Source organism: Pongo abelii, chromosome 16, assembly GCF_028885655.2.
Source record: "Pongo abelii isolate AG06213 chromosome 16, NHGRI_mPonAbe1-v2.0_pri, whole genome shotgun sequence".
Taxonomy (NCBI): Eukaryota; Metazoa; Chordata; class Mammalia; order Primates; family Hominidae; genus Pongo; species Pongo abelii.
Window position 1 is genome coordinate 46,991,033 of NC_072001.2, and position 15,075 is coordinate 47,006,107.

Consider the following 15,075-nt stretch of genomic DNA (forward strand, 5'->3'; position numbering starts at 1 on the left):
ATGGAGTTACTAATAGTTATGTGAATTAGAGATCTGCAGCTATAGCACATAAGTTAGCAAAACTACCTCCGGATTTGAATTTCACCTCACCAATACTGTGTGACCATTATAAGAATCAAAGAGATGATATATACGCCACACTTGACATGGTAGCTCCATAAGCTCAATAAATGTTTGCTATTATTAATAATCAAAAGGGGCTATAATAATTAACTTATGTAGTCCAACCTTTCCTGCACGAAAGGAATCACTCAACAACATTCCTAACATCCTATCCAACTTTTACCTGAACATAGCTAGCGATAGGTAATTCATTGCTTTTCAAGGCAATCCATTCCAATGTTAGGCAGCTACAATAGCTAGAAAGTTGTTCCTTCGATTTTTGTCCCAAATCATCTCTGTAACTTTCAAACGTTAGTCTTGGTTCTGCCTTTTTAAGCTGCCAAAAAAGGTCTGGCCCCTCTTCTGCACAGCATATTACATGTTCGGCACCTGCTATCCCATTGCCTGGCATGTTTGGAAACTAGTCTGTAGTCTGCTCCTCTCTCATCATGTGACCCAAGACACATCTCTCTGAGCCTGTTTCCTCAACTTGAAAGTCAGGATTTCAGATCAAATAAACTCTCAGGCTTTCTTCCCCTAGAAGCAAGAGCTGTACTTTTACTTATGTCTTTGCCCAGTTATTCTGATCCATCCTCCCAGGTCAGTTTTCAGTCCCCACATCCACTTGGTGCCTTCCTCTGAGTACACCCTAGCTAGTTAGCATCTTTCTTAAAATTTGATGCCCAGAATACAACACAAAACTAAAGTTCTCACACCTGTAATCCCAGCACTCAGGGAGGCTGAGGAGGAAGATCATCGGATCCCAGGAGGTCAAGGATGCAGTGAGCCATGATCGTGCCACCGCACTCCAGCCTGGGTGACAAAGCAAGACCCTGTCTAAACAAAACAAAACAAAACAAACTAAAGTTCTGGCAACAATAGTCAAGTGTACTATAAAACTCTCTCCTCCCTACTTAATACAATTTAGTTTAAGCATTTGGGACTAACATTTTACCACCTTGCTTTATGGTGAGCTTACAGCTAATTATAAACTTGGGGTCTCTTCCCATAACATGCTGTGTTCTCTATCATGGGTCCAGAGTTGATTTTTGGAATCTAAGTTCATGATTTTATGTTTATTTATGGTTAATGTACTCTTTTCCATCTGTTCCATCATTTCAGCCTATGAAGCTACATTGGACTCTTGTGTTATTCATTGCATTAGTCAAAGTACATTGACTATATTCTTGATAATTAAGATATTTTTAAAACCGTTTAATATTCCACTATATACACAAGTGCTTGTATACAAAAAATGTTTCCTTACTATTGATGCTGAGACGGAATCTTGCTCTGTCACCCAGGCTGAAGTGGAGTGGTGCAATCTTGGCTCACTGCAACCTCTGCCTCCTGGGTTCAAGTGATTCTCCTGCCTCAGCCTCTTGAATAGCTGGGATTACAGGAGCCCATCACTATGCCTGGCTAATTTTTGTATTTTTAGTAGAGACGGGGTTTCACCATGTTGGCCAGGCTGGTCTCGAACTCTTGACCTCACGTGATCCACCCACCTTGGCCTCCCAAAGTGCTGGGATTACAGGTGTGAGCCACCGCACCCAGCTGAGTTCTTAAAACTTTAAAAATCTTCTTAAGCGTTCTGATTGTACAAACAGACAAAACATGCTTTAGACCTAATGACCTCGTAAGTTCTTTTTTAAAGATTCTAAAACTTAACAGTTCTAAGTATGACATACAACAGTCAAAATAAGGAACAGGGTATGCCTCTCAGTGTGTTGGGACTGCCTGATAGAAAAGAACCCACTCCACACTACCATATAAATGTTTGTACCTTTTTGCTACTTGTTATAACAGTAAATGATTCTCCCTTGTTAATACAGTAAGAGATTTTGAAACACAGCTAGACGACCTTGCCCTCTCAAGGTGGAAAAAAAAGATTATTATAAAAATTTGCTGTTACAGACAATTTAACCAGCTTTAAAACGCTTTAGAACTGTTACTGCTTACCTCCGTTATAAAGCCTTCCAGTGGAAAGTTCTGGATGTTTTTGCTTTTGTAGGACACCAGAACATACCATGCTGTACTCCTTTATGTCATACTAATATTCATATGAAGACTGTGTTCAGATTGAAAGAAACTCATTCAACTAATTGGATTATGATTCTAGATGGCAGATATTATCCCTTTCAAAGATAAAATTGTCCCAAATTTGCGCTAGCAAAAAAAAACAACAACTGTGTTTTTCATTATCTATGTTTTATACCTGAATAAAATAAAAGATCAAGGCTGGACACAGTGGCTCACACCTATAATGCCAGCACTTTGGGAAGCCAAGGTGAGAGAATTTCTCGAGGTCAGGAGTTCAAGACCAACCTGGGCAACATAGTAAGACCCCATCTCAATTTAAAAAAAGTGTTTCTAATAGTCGGGCATGGTGGCACACACTGGAAGTTCCTGCTACTTGGGAGGCTGAGGCAGGAGGGTTGCCAGAGCCTGGGAGTTAAAGGTCAGAGTGAGCTATTGGTCATGCCACTGCACTCCAGCCTGGGTAACAAAGCAAAACTGTCTCTAAAGAAACAAAACTAAAAATTTTAAGACAAAAAATAGTAAAAGTCCATATTTCAGGTAAATCTTACGTATTCCTCTCCCTATTGCATGATTTCCTGTATATTTGCCTGTTCCAGAGTTTCAAATTCCTTTTCTTGACCCTTCCAGACACTCTGCACACAAAAACATACGGGTATAAGAGCAAACTTAATATTCAGCCCAAACACCTTAAAGTTTATTACTAATATTTATAATGATGGAGGTGTTTGCATATAATTATTGTCCATAAATGCTGTAGCAAATGGATTAATATATTAATTTGAAGACTGCCTGCTAAATGGATAAGGACTTGTAATTAATTTTTTTTTGGAACAATCAAATTATATTGACTACCTATTATATTCTGACATGTCAATAATAGCAGAAATGCAAAACATCATGGACATAGGAATCTTGATCCACTTCAAATCCTTGACCTTGCCCTGACTGCATAGTTTCATCCTTGGTTTTCTTTATAGGCCTCACAAAGGCTGATCCCACTGCCCACAAGGGTCACTCTCTAATGGATGCCTAGTCCTGATCTCAATAACATGCACTCTCAAGCCATTCCCTCTCCTGGGGCCATAAGGAGGGTGTTCCCACATCCTTCCCAGACAAAAACAAGTCCTCTACAACACCTATTCATATGAAATTTTTTAAATCTAATAGAATTTTGCAGCTTACAACAATAAAACATTGGTATGAACTGTGAGTTAGATCACGGGGATATGTAATGACATTATATATAACTAGATATAATACAGTATTTGTTAAATGGGATTCTATCCATAAATTCTGTCCAAATTTATGTTAACAATAATCCGACACCATCTATTCTTAAAAAGGAGCCAGGAACTTAAGGCCTCATTCTAGAATACCCTCTCCAAGCCCTATCCTATATATCCATACTAATTAGACTCCGAACTGGGAACTGGGAATCAATTAGTTTGGCTTTGCAGGTAAGTCATTTCTACCTAACTCCTTAAGCATTATCATGTTTATCTATAAAATGAGTAGTTTAGACAATATTATTGATGTTTAGTCTGCATGTTCAGAATCATAGAAGCCCCCCAAAAGTAATAATTGGGCCTCGAAGTTATTTTTATTTCAAAAAGCTTATTTGTTACACAAATAAAATATCTTTTTTTTTTTTTTCCTGAGCTGAAATTATGGTACTAACCAACCGTAATTTTCTCATATCGACCAGAAGTCCTAGTTGGCTTTGGTCAGTAAAATTAGGAAACAAATGAATTATTATTTAATCAATGCAGAATAATAAATATTTCAAAATATGGAGGCCATGAGAAACAGAAATAATTAACATGATCTTTGGCAGGAGAAAAAATGGAAATCACAGAGCTGAATTTTTTTTTTTTTTTTTTCTTGAGACGGAGTCTTGCTCTGTCGCCCAGGCTGGAGTGCAGTGGCACCATCTCAGCTCACTGCAACCTCCGCACCCCACCCCCCGGGTTCAAGTGATTCTCCTGCCTATTCTTTCATCTAATGTTTACTGTATACTTTTTCCTGTACCAGGTTTTTCACTAGGTCTTAGGGTGAAAGATACCGGGATACCACTGAGGAGTCCATGGCCACAGTTCAATAAAGGGGATGAGGTACCTTCTAGCTGCTATGGAAAGTCTATTTATTTGTTAATGGGGAAGTTAGTTGCTATAAGAAACTTTTAAACTTCCTCACGAGGGGTGCAATACCTCCTCCCTGCTTTTCGTAGTGATGTCAGCTTTAGTGCCATCACCAGGCATTTCTTAGGTCTGCATTTCAGAGGTCTAGTACTAATATCCTAAGCACTAAGGAAAAGACCATTGGGGTCCCTCTGAGCTATAAGGTGAAGCTAATGCTTGGGCAGCTCTGGGTGATGAGCAGCCATTACAGTGCCTTTCCCTGTCCAGGCCAGCTCTTAGCACAAGTGACTCCTGAGAGAAATGGCTGATTACTTGGCTCTGAATAGTATAAAATAGAACATGTTTGCTTCTTCATTCCACATAATAAATTTCTTTTTAAAAAATCACATAGGCCTTGGAGGGTTTCTAAACATGGCTGGTTTGATACAGAGCCATCATAAGTAGACCCAGAAAATATCCTCTCCCTGGCTTGAACATCAACAATTTTAATGAATTGAATGGGAAATGAGGTCTTAGCCAAATAGATCTCAACTGGAAATTCTAAAGTGGTGCCAATTTTGAAGGAAAATGAATAAATTTCTTCAAACAAGAGACTGCTCAACTCTTGAACAGTCATAGTTTATTACAAATATTAAAGGAGTTAAGGAGATGTTAGTTTATTAAGCCCCTATTTCCATCATTAAAAAGAGTTTCCCCTCTTAATTTAAGTGAGTCCTATCTCAACCTTTTGACATTGATAATACAAAACACTCCATTGTAAATACTCAGATGATGGTATAAATATAGGGAATTTCTCCCTATTTTAGACAGTACTTTCCTTTTAACTTAGGGTTTAGCAAATCAAAGAAAACAGATATGTATGTAGCCATGGAAGCATTCAGAGTTGCCTCCCCTGCATGTTCTCTGTTTGACTCATTTTTTCTATAGACGTTCCATAGGAAAAGGAGTGTTCCAACTCAAAAACCAAAAAACTATCCAAATTCAATTATTCACTCCTCTGATATGGGAGCAGGAGCTCATGAAAGCACAAGTCTCGACAAGCAGAGGAAAACACTCAGATAAATGAAAAGTTCTATGAACAAGTATAGAGGCTTTCTGGTCTCCAGACTTAAAATGATACCTCTTATAGTCATCTCTCAGTCTGAGATGTCCAGAAATGGGTATCTTAGAGTAACCCAGAGTTGTTACCAAAAATCTCAATTCAACCATCACATGTATTCTCAGAAATGCCAGATTCATCTGCTTGGCTAGCACAGATTTATTCTTGGATATAGACTGCTATAGGGAAATGTTGTGATGTCTGAAATAACAACACTCTCGCCTTGATACTTTCCCCAGAAAACATTTCTTTTGCTCACTCTCTTGGAACATTTTCCCTGGGGAGATCTATAAGTCAAGGATAGCAGGTTATGACATATCCATGTCAGTGGGTAACTGAATACATTTTAGGAATAAACTGTCATTACCTATCATGGCTTAATGTTCATGTAAATCAAAGAAACTACTTTCCACTTAAAACACACAGAAACTATTATTTTTCCTTTTCTTCTCAAGAGCTATGGTGTACTACTCTGGAGTAGGAATATTACTAGAGTAGCTTGAGGATTTGTGTTTCTGAGAAAAATCATTACAAAGAAATGGGCACTTATTTAAAATGTTCTTAAATACAGGCAGAATATATTCAATTGCATTATCAAAAAACTAAATCAAAACTGTAAGAGATTACAAAAAGAAATTATAAATAACTGCAAAATTAAAAAAGAAGACAACAATGACTGCAGCATGCTTAAGTTCAAAGCAAAAGAAATTTGATAATTCAAATAAATACAAATATTGATGGGAAAATACTAACTTTTTACCTTTTAATAAAAATGAGTGAGTCTAGAAAATTCAAAAAAATGTGATCACTAACAAATTTAGTAAGCACCTTTCCTTCAAACAGATAGGGGAGGAAACGAAGTGACTGGATGTATGAAGTAACTAAGCCAGAAAAGTTCCTTCAAATACTACCTATTATTGAACAGGAAAAAACAGACATAAAATTCCTATTAAAATTTCAATAAAAAACAATTATCAAACATCTGCTACAGAAAGTAACTGTGCTAGATTACATGAAGCTCATGAAGATGAGAAGGACTTATCTAAAAGCTATAATGATTTATACATCCTTAAATAACAAAAGGTAGCCCATGAAGATTTGGATTTTTACAGCTTGTTAAAGTGGTTAAACTATGTATATTTTTATGTCTATATTACATACATATCTTATACATTGCAGAATAAAATCCTCGAAGCTTATTCATTTACAAAGCAAAAAATAAGATTATTGAGAATGGGTGGGAGGGGAGTCAATCTAAAACCTTTGCTAAAGGCAAATGCTGAATAGCTGAATGCTTTCCAATCAAACTTTTAAAAAATTCAAAAGGCATGATAACTGTTTTTTCAAATGTGGTTTCCTCCTTTTTCTCTGCAAAGAAAATATCTTTTCAAATCCTTTATCCTGTAATCTTTTACTCCCCCTAAGCGTTTAAATAATACCATGTAGCCCTATACTGGCTTAAATTATCAGACCCTCCCATTTATCCTAAATTTAGATAAACTAGACAGGATTACTTCAAAGGAGTTTTTATATAAAAATGTCATAGAGGACTTCCTATAAAATACTTCAAAGACCACAAGTAAAAGTATGTTACTGTCCTATAATTCACATAGAATCTCAAGAATCCCAGAGTCAAAACAATCTTATAAAAGAGCAAATTGATGTCTCACATTTCCTGATTTCAAAACTTACTACGAAGCTACCATAATCAAAATAGTGTGTACTGTACTGCATAAGAACAGACATATAGACCAAAGGAATAAAATAGAGCCCAGAAATAAAACATTATGCTTTGTGAAATAAGCCAATGGCCAAATTATTTTTCAACAAGAATGCCAAGACCATTTAATGGTTAAAGGAAGTCTTTTCAACAAATGGCTTTGGGATATCCACATGCAAAAGAATAAACTTGGATCCTTATGTTACACAATGTACAAAAATTAATTCAAAGTGCATCAAAGATCTACATATAGGAGCCCAAACTATAAAACTCTTAGAAGAAAACATAGGGAAAAAATTTCATGCCATTAGATTTGGAAATTTCTTAGACCACCAAAGCAAAAACAGATAAATTGGACTTCATCAAAATTAACAAAGGGCACTATCAAAGTGTGCCAAAGGACATAATCAACAGAGTAAAAGGCAATCCACAGAATGGGAGAAAATATTTGCAAATCACATATCTAATAAGCAATTGATATTCAGATATATAGAGAACTCCTATAACCCAATAACAAAAAACATCCCAATTAAAAAATAGGTAAAGGACTTGAATAGATATTTCTCCATCAAAGATAAACAGATGGCCAATAAGCACATGAAAAGATATTCAAAATCACTAATCCACTAGGAAAATGCAAATCAAAATTACAATGAGATACCACTTCACACCTATTTGGATGACTATTATAAAAAAAAAAAAACCCAAAACAAAGTAACAAATGTTGTCAAGGATATGGAGAAATTAGAATGCCTGCACTTTCCTCGTGGGAATGTAAAATGGTGCAGCCACTGTGGAAAATAGTATAGTGGCTCCTCAAAAAAGTAAACATAAAATTATCATATGATCCAGCAACTGAGCTGGGTGCTGGCCTACCTGGCCTGTAGTCCCAACTAAGTGGAAGGCTGAAGCAAGATGGTCCATTGGAGCCAAGGAGTTCAAGGCCACCCTGGGCAACATTGAACTTGTCTCTTAAACAATAAAACAAAGCCCATCTGGGTAAGTATACCCATATGATAACTATAACCATATGATCCAGCAATTGCACTTCTGGGTATATACCCAAAAGAACTGAAAGCAGGGACTTCAATGGATATTTGTACACCCATGTTCATAGCAGTATTATTCACAATAGGCAAATAGTGGGATGGATGGATAAACAAAATGTGGTATATACACAAAATGGAATATTGCTCAGCCTTGAAAGGAAACGGAATATTATTCAGTCTTAAAAAGGAAGGCAATTCTAACTCATGCTATAAGATGGATGGACCTTGACAACACTATTCTTGGTGGAATAAGCCAGACACAAAAGGACAAATATTGTATGATTACACTTATATGAGGTATCTAGAATAAATTCAGAGAGACAGAAAATAGAATGGGGAGCCACTATTTAATGGATACAGAGTTTTAGTCTGGGAAGATTTAAAAGTGCTGGGGATGAATGGCAGTGATGTTAGCACAACAATGTGAATGTTGTTAATGCCACTGTACTTTATACCTAAAAATGGTTAAAATGCTTATGTTATATATATTTTTTACCACAACTAAAAAAATGTAAAGCATGTGACTGAGGCTATAAAGGAATAACAAAATAAAACTTTTTATCTCCTTTAGTTAATTTTGTTTGAATTTCCAAACCCAATTTTAAATTAAGAGTTCATATATGCATTCTTTGTCTTCCAAAATTTGACAGTACTGTGTTTTACAATCTGTCCTTGTCATAAAGGGTTTGTAGGTATATGGGATTATGTATATATAACAATTATCAGTTCTCATGTGTGCCTAAAACACCTGAATTCTACATTTGCAACCCAAATAAATGATAGCTTTGAGAAAACACTCCATTTTTGTATGTGTATCTACATTTCTAAATCTACCTTTGAAGTAATCAGAAATGGAAAGTTTACATTTCTCTACTCAAAAGTTGATGGGAGAGGTCCAAAAGGCAGTTGACTACTCAGATCTGGGGCTTACAAGAGAAAATGAGACTAGGAAAAGACGTTTAGGAGTCTTCATACATAGGAGTATTATTTTGTACCACTTCCTGGTATGCTTATTGTTTGTTTACTTGTCTCTTTCTCCATAATAGATTATACACTCTTAAAAGGCAATGAAATGCCTCACTCAGCTATTTGTTCCATGCAGCATTAGCACATCATTTTTTACAGAACAGGTAGGTGTTCAATAAATTTTTTAAAAATTGAACTGAATTGAGTCCTAGACAGAGAACCCTCAAGTCTTTCTCCAGCTGGTCTACCTAGATGTGAAATTTATGAATTTCCTCTAAATCTTGGCTAATCATTTTGGTTCATTTGCAAATGGAAGGTCAGAGGTTTGTGGCTAGGCCATAATGCCTATATTTCAGTCTCCATTTTACTATATGAGAAACATTCAATAAATAATACAAATGAGATCTATTTTTTTTTTTGGTTCATTTGGCACCATACTCTCCTTGTATACCTACCCCAATGAGGATCATGGCATAGAGATTCACAGCCAAAAATAAGGCAGGAGGTCAAGCAAGGCTCCTTATGCAGGAAGGATATTCCCTCCTTCCCTTTTGGGAACACTTCAACTAACCCTATTTTAGTTTGGCTGCTTTGCCTCATTTCTAAAAAAATGTCATTACACTCCATAGCCCTTCCCTTGATGCCCTAGTTAATTAAGTTTACATAATTTCCTACTGATTAGTTTTGAACAGCTTGTTCTGGATTTTCTCTAATTTAATTTTCTGTATTTACTGACTGCTTAAAATCCTCAACTATGAACTTGGGAAAGTCTATGTGTTACCACAAAGTTCTCTGTTATATATACAGAAAGAAAAGCAAATCAGCATTGTGATTCACAAAGAGATCTGGGATCAACTATTTCAGGAAACAGAAACTTTTAGGTGGAATCCAGTAACAAGCCAGAAATAATAAACACCAGGAAGACACAAGTTATATTCTTTCACACACAAAAATGAACTATGGTCCAGTCGTTTACTTATATTTCACGTTTACTGAGATCCTATGGGATTCTTTCTCTGTGCTTTGGAACTCAGAGGATTAATAAAAAGAATTATTAACATGTATTTAAAATTATTGTTCAAACTGATTTATATAATCCTCAAATAAAATTCTGAACTGACATTTTGTCTGTGTTTTGGGGCCATAAATGAATAGCTTACAAGGTAATTTAAAAATCTATCCATTTTGGCCATTTTTGTGGCTAATGTAAATTGCGACATAACCAGTGAAAGTTTCTAATAATGGAAATAGTGAAAATTAACAGGTCAGCTTGCCACAATCTGGTCCATCTGCTACATATAGACAGCCTCAGAGGACAATGAAGAAGAAAAGTGAATCCAAAACGTCAACACCAATATCCTAAGGCCTTTCATGATCCAAGAAATGGCAATTGGCTGTGAAATTATTCTGAAACCTGCTTTTCCCAAAAATTCTTTCATTTTCTTGGTACTTTGGAGACAGTAGAACAATTTATTTTAAAAAATAAATTGAATTTTTTTTATTTTTATAAATATCAAAATTCTTATGACTGTTCAAAATTTCACACAAATTCTTTCTTGCTCACATTAACTCTACAAAACAAAAGTAAGGGTCCCCATACGCCACTAGCTCATACCGGAACACAAAGGGGAAAAGTTGAGTTTAAAGGTTGCAGCAAATCTCCTTCAAAAACACTCTATCTGCTAATCGAGAATAAGTCTGCACTGGCAAAACCAAACTAATATATTTTTAAATGTATTCTCACATGACTTTTCTGGTGGTGAGATACTCTCCACCCCATATATTGAACTATGCTAGTTCAGCCAGTATTCTTGCTATGTGACAATCAGTCCTCCTCCCTGGAGAGACCAGGTGTTTGATTTCTGGTGATTCTGTCCATAATTGACAGCCAAATATGCTGTTTTGTACAAATCGCATTCAGTATTCTTTCATTTCTATTGAAGACTCCCTTGTTTTATATGCCAAGAAATTCTATGAGACAGGAAGTTCCTTTAAAATTTGTTTTAAAAAATCAGTTTCCACAAACAGTCTGAAGATATTTTTTTAACTCAGACATACATAATCATTTCCTAAAAGCGTAGCCGAAGGTCATATTACACAGTGATGAGATGTCAAGCAAAGGAATACATACATTTCAATTTGCAAGCTCACAAATAAGTGTTGGTACTTAAAGGAAAAAAATCATAGGCTTGGGAATGAAAGATAAGATATGAAACACTAGCTAATTGGCTAATTCACAAGGATAGCTTCTCCTTGGAACAAGCATAATTCCTATTATGATAAGCACTTTGCTGGTGTACTGAAGGAAGAAGAGATAAAGTTTGCCAAATAAGTCAGTGTTTTCCCAAGTGAATTCTGACTCCAACAATGGTACCAAAGGAGTGTGATGCAATTATGAACCTAAATTTCACAGGATTTTGTGCTGAAAATACTCTGTAAGTGATTCACTAAAAGTGCTCATAATTCATGACAAGCTTCTCAAACACTTTCTGATTATATGCCTTAAAAGACAGATTAAAATGCCCTTCTTTTACCTTTGGACCTCAGTGGTCATATATAAATATCACAGGATATTTCATGTGATTTTTAAAAAGTGGAAAGAGAACTGGAAATATGCAAATATCCTACTCTCTTTGGTATGCTAGGAAGAAGACGAAGACATGTAATCTCACAGGGCAAATCTATATGGTCCCATTTCTTCCAAATGCATCCACTAAAGCAAGAAAATTTATTTGACAAACTCCTCTTAAAATATTTAAAACAAGGATCAGGATTAGATTTCATTTTCTCATGCCAGTCTTGCATAGTTACTAATTGTAATATTTTAATGCTATGTGTTTAAATTTGGAGGACAGAATTGCTGTCCATTCATAGTCTGGCACAATTGTTTCTAACCTCAGTGATCCTGCTCAAGCTTCACTACTGGCTGATATACTCCTAGCCGAGCTTCAACTGAACCCAGGATTTTTTTCCCCACTGCTTTTATTTCATTGTTCTTGAATTTCTTACTGCTTTTACTGTTATTGATGTTAGAAGTTACAATGCCTTGCTGTTTAATGCATTTGTTGTTTGTGTTAAACATTCAAGACGCTGAGATAAAAGTGGACTTGGAATAAAACAGGATACATGGGATCAAACTACGGAAATAATAAAACATTGAAAAACAATGATAAAAGCAAACAGAGAAAAAACATAAAGACACACACAGTTCAAAAGCCATTGTGTGTTAAATCAGTGGTTCATTCAGTTCAATATCTTCTTTCTGTCAGCAGCACCAGGGTAAGTTTTGTAGTAAAGCTTGTCATTCATACTGTTTGATCTTATCCTCAAAAGGTTTGAAAGGTATCCTGAACATACCTACCTTTCATTAATAATACATTAAGGATGTGGTCATAACCTAGTCTTGGACCTGTCAGTTTTTCCATCCAGTAAATTATTTTTATCTTAATTATTAAAAAGAATAATCCCATTATTTGTCTTAAAACAATAGGGAATCTAGTTCCAACTCTGCCACTGACTGGCTATTTGACCTTGGGCAACATTTAATAACCTCTGTATCTGAATGTCCCGCCTATAAAATGAGGCGGCTAATCTCAAATTTTATGTTTGGACTACCAAATTTCAAGAAGATGATAACACACCTATCTTTACATTACACATACCCCCTGTTTTGCAAGCTGTAAACTTCTTCTCCCTTTGTTTTCTCTAGCCTTCAAAGAATCAATCTCTCATGGTAGAAAGAGACCACAGAAATCACCTAATACAACCCACGGGATGCCTGAATCACCATTACAGAATTCCCCACTACCAGTCATCTTGCTCCTGTTTGGATACTATTATTGATGGAGAGTTTTATGAACTCTCGAGGCAGCCCACTTTATTTTCAACTAATGCCAACTGTCAGAAATTCTTCTGATATGAATTCAGATATAAATGTTGATATAAATCTATCTCCTTGCAACTTCCTGGTTCTTACCTCTGGGGCAACACAGCACAGACTTAAACCTTTTTTCTATATGATCCACATGATAGACCTTCTAATACTGGAGGAAGCTGTCACATTCTTATAAGTTTTCTCTCTTCTCCAGGCTAATAATCCTTTAGCTTTTATTCCATTGAATTGTACACTTTAAATTTAAATTGTACACTTTAAATGGTACGTGTTATATCTCAAATTTGTTTTTTAAAAAGAACTATAGAAATGTAAGACACTTCAATTGTTATATCTCTAGTGAAAAACTGACAGCAGCTCCAACAATACATCCCTGAGCTATGAAACTCAGAGGCCACCATTCCCCATGGGCAATTATAATTCTGCCAAAAGATCGTGACTTTGATATACAATCTGGGGAAGCAATCTGGGGATGTGGTATAAACCACATCCAGATATCATTACACATAAATGACTGTGATCTGAGCACCAAGAGATTTACCTATGGAAATCTAATATGGCTACCAGGAAATGTTCCCCTACGTACAAACTTCACTCAGCAGCTGTCATTTCTATAGATTCTTATTTGGCAATTGCAACAATCAGTTTGTTGTGAATTTTAAAAGGTGAACCGGTATTCCAAATAAACAATGTGGTTTGGAGAATATTCATTAGATAGATATTATATAAGCACTATGTTCTAGAGCCTAGGAATATAAAGATACATTGAACCCACTTCTAGCCCTAAGTCCTATTTGAGAAGCAAAGTGGAAAGACAGGAGATTAGACAAGAAATATAAAAAAGACTTATTTCTGTCAATAGGGTAGACCAGATAACCTAAAAAGCCTCCGCCAACAAAACTCAAAGAAACTTCAGAATAAAATATAGCAAACATTTTTTTTAAATACATGGCTAAGTTTTCAAGAAGATAAGGAAACGACTCAGAGGTCAAAGTAGAAAAATTAAGTAAGAAAACAGAAGAGAAAGCAAATGACCTGATACTATGGCAGCCCTGTGGGTGGTTAGGATGTAGACACTGGTCTTGATAAGGAGCCACATAGGGCAAGAGAAGCCAAAGAGGGGTATCTCAAATCAAGCTAAAAAGTCTGGGCATTATCTTATAGGCATAGAGAGTTGTAAGAAAATATAAAATAGGGAAGCAATGGTTAATTTTGCATTTTAGAAAAATTACCCTACCAGCAGTATGGCTAATGAATTTCGAGGTAACCAAACCTGAGGAAGAGAGACAGGTTAAAAGATTATTAATAATCACAAACATTTATCGAGCCCTATTATGCCATCAGAAGGCTAAGAGCTTTATACATATTATCTCAATTATGACAACCCCATATATACATTATCCTCTATCTTATCAATAATGAAATGGAGACTTGAAGACATTAAATAATTTGCCCAAGTCAGTTAGCAACTGGTTAGGTAAAATATACTAACAGTCTGATGGTTTGAATGGAAATGGAAGCTTTTTAATTATCTCCTGTCATATTCAGGAGATAATTTTAAAAGGTAGAACCAAGAGGGCCTGAAGACTCCAGGAATGAAAGAAAGAGAGGCGTTTAATAATGATACAAGCAATAATATCCATATGTGTTACACAATATCTATAAAATTATACAAGGGATATTAGAGTTTCCTCAATAAGCTAAACATAGAACTACCATATGACATAGCAATTCCACTTCTAGGAAGCTACTCAAAAGAATTAAAAGCAGGTGTTCGAATACTTACATATGAATGGTTATAGCAGCTCTATTCATAACACCCAAAAGATGGAAACAACCCAAACATCCATCAACAGATGAATGGATAAACAAAATGTGGTATATTCATGCAATGAAATATTATTCAGTTGTAAAAAGGAATAAAGTATTAATACTTGATACAACACGGATGAACCTTGAAAATGCAGTATGTTAAGTGAAAGATGCCAAAGGCCACATATTAGATAATTCTATTTATGTAAAGCATTCAGAATAGGCAAATCTACAGAGACAGAAAGCAGATTAGT

At 35.6% G+C, this 15,075-nt stretch overlaps 1 protein-coding gene and 1 long non-coding RNA gene across 6 annotated transcripts in view; both read right to left on the minus strand.

Moving 5' to 3' along the window:
* Window positions 1-15,075, minus strand: part of FRMD5 (FERM domain containing 5) — a 339,597-nt gene that overhangs the window by 204,550 nt on the left and 119,972 nt on the right. The window lies entirely within an intron of this gene.
* Window positions 1-15,075, minus strand: part of LOC129050481 (uncharacterized) — a 59,686-nt gene that overhangs the window by 29,577 nt on the left and 15,034 nt on the right. The gene's annotated exons all lie outside the window — the stretch shown is intronic.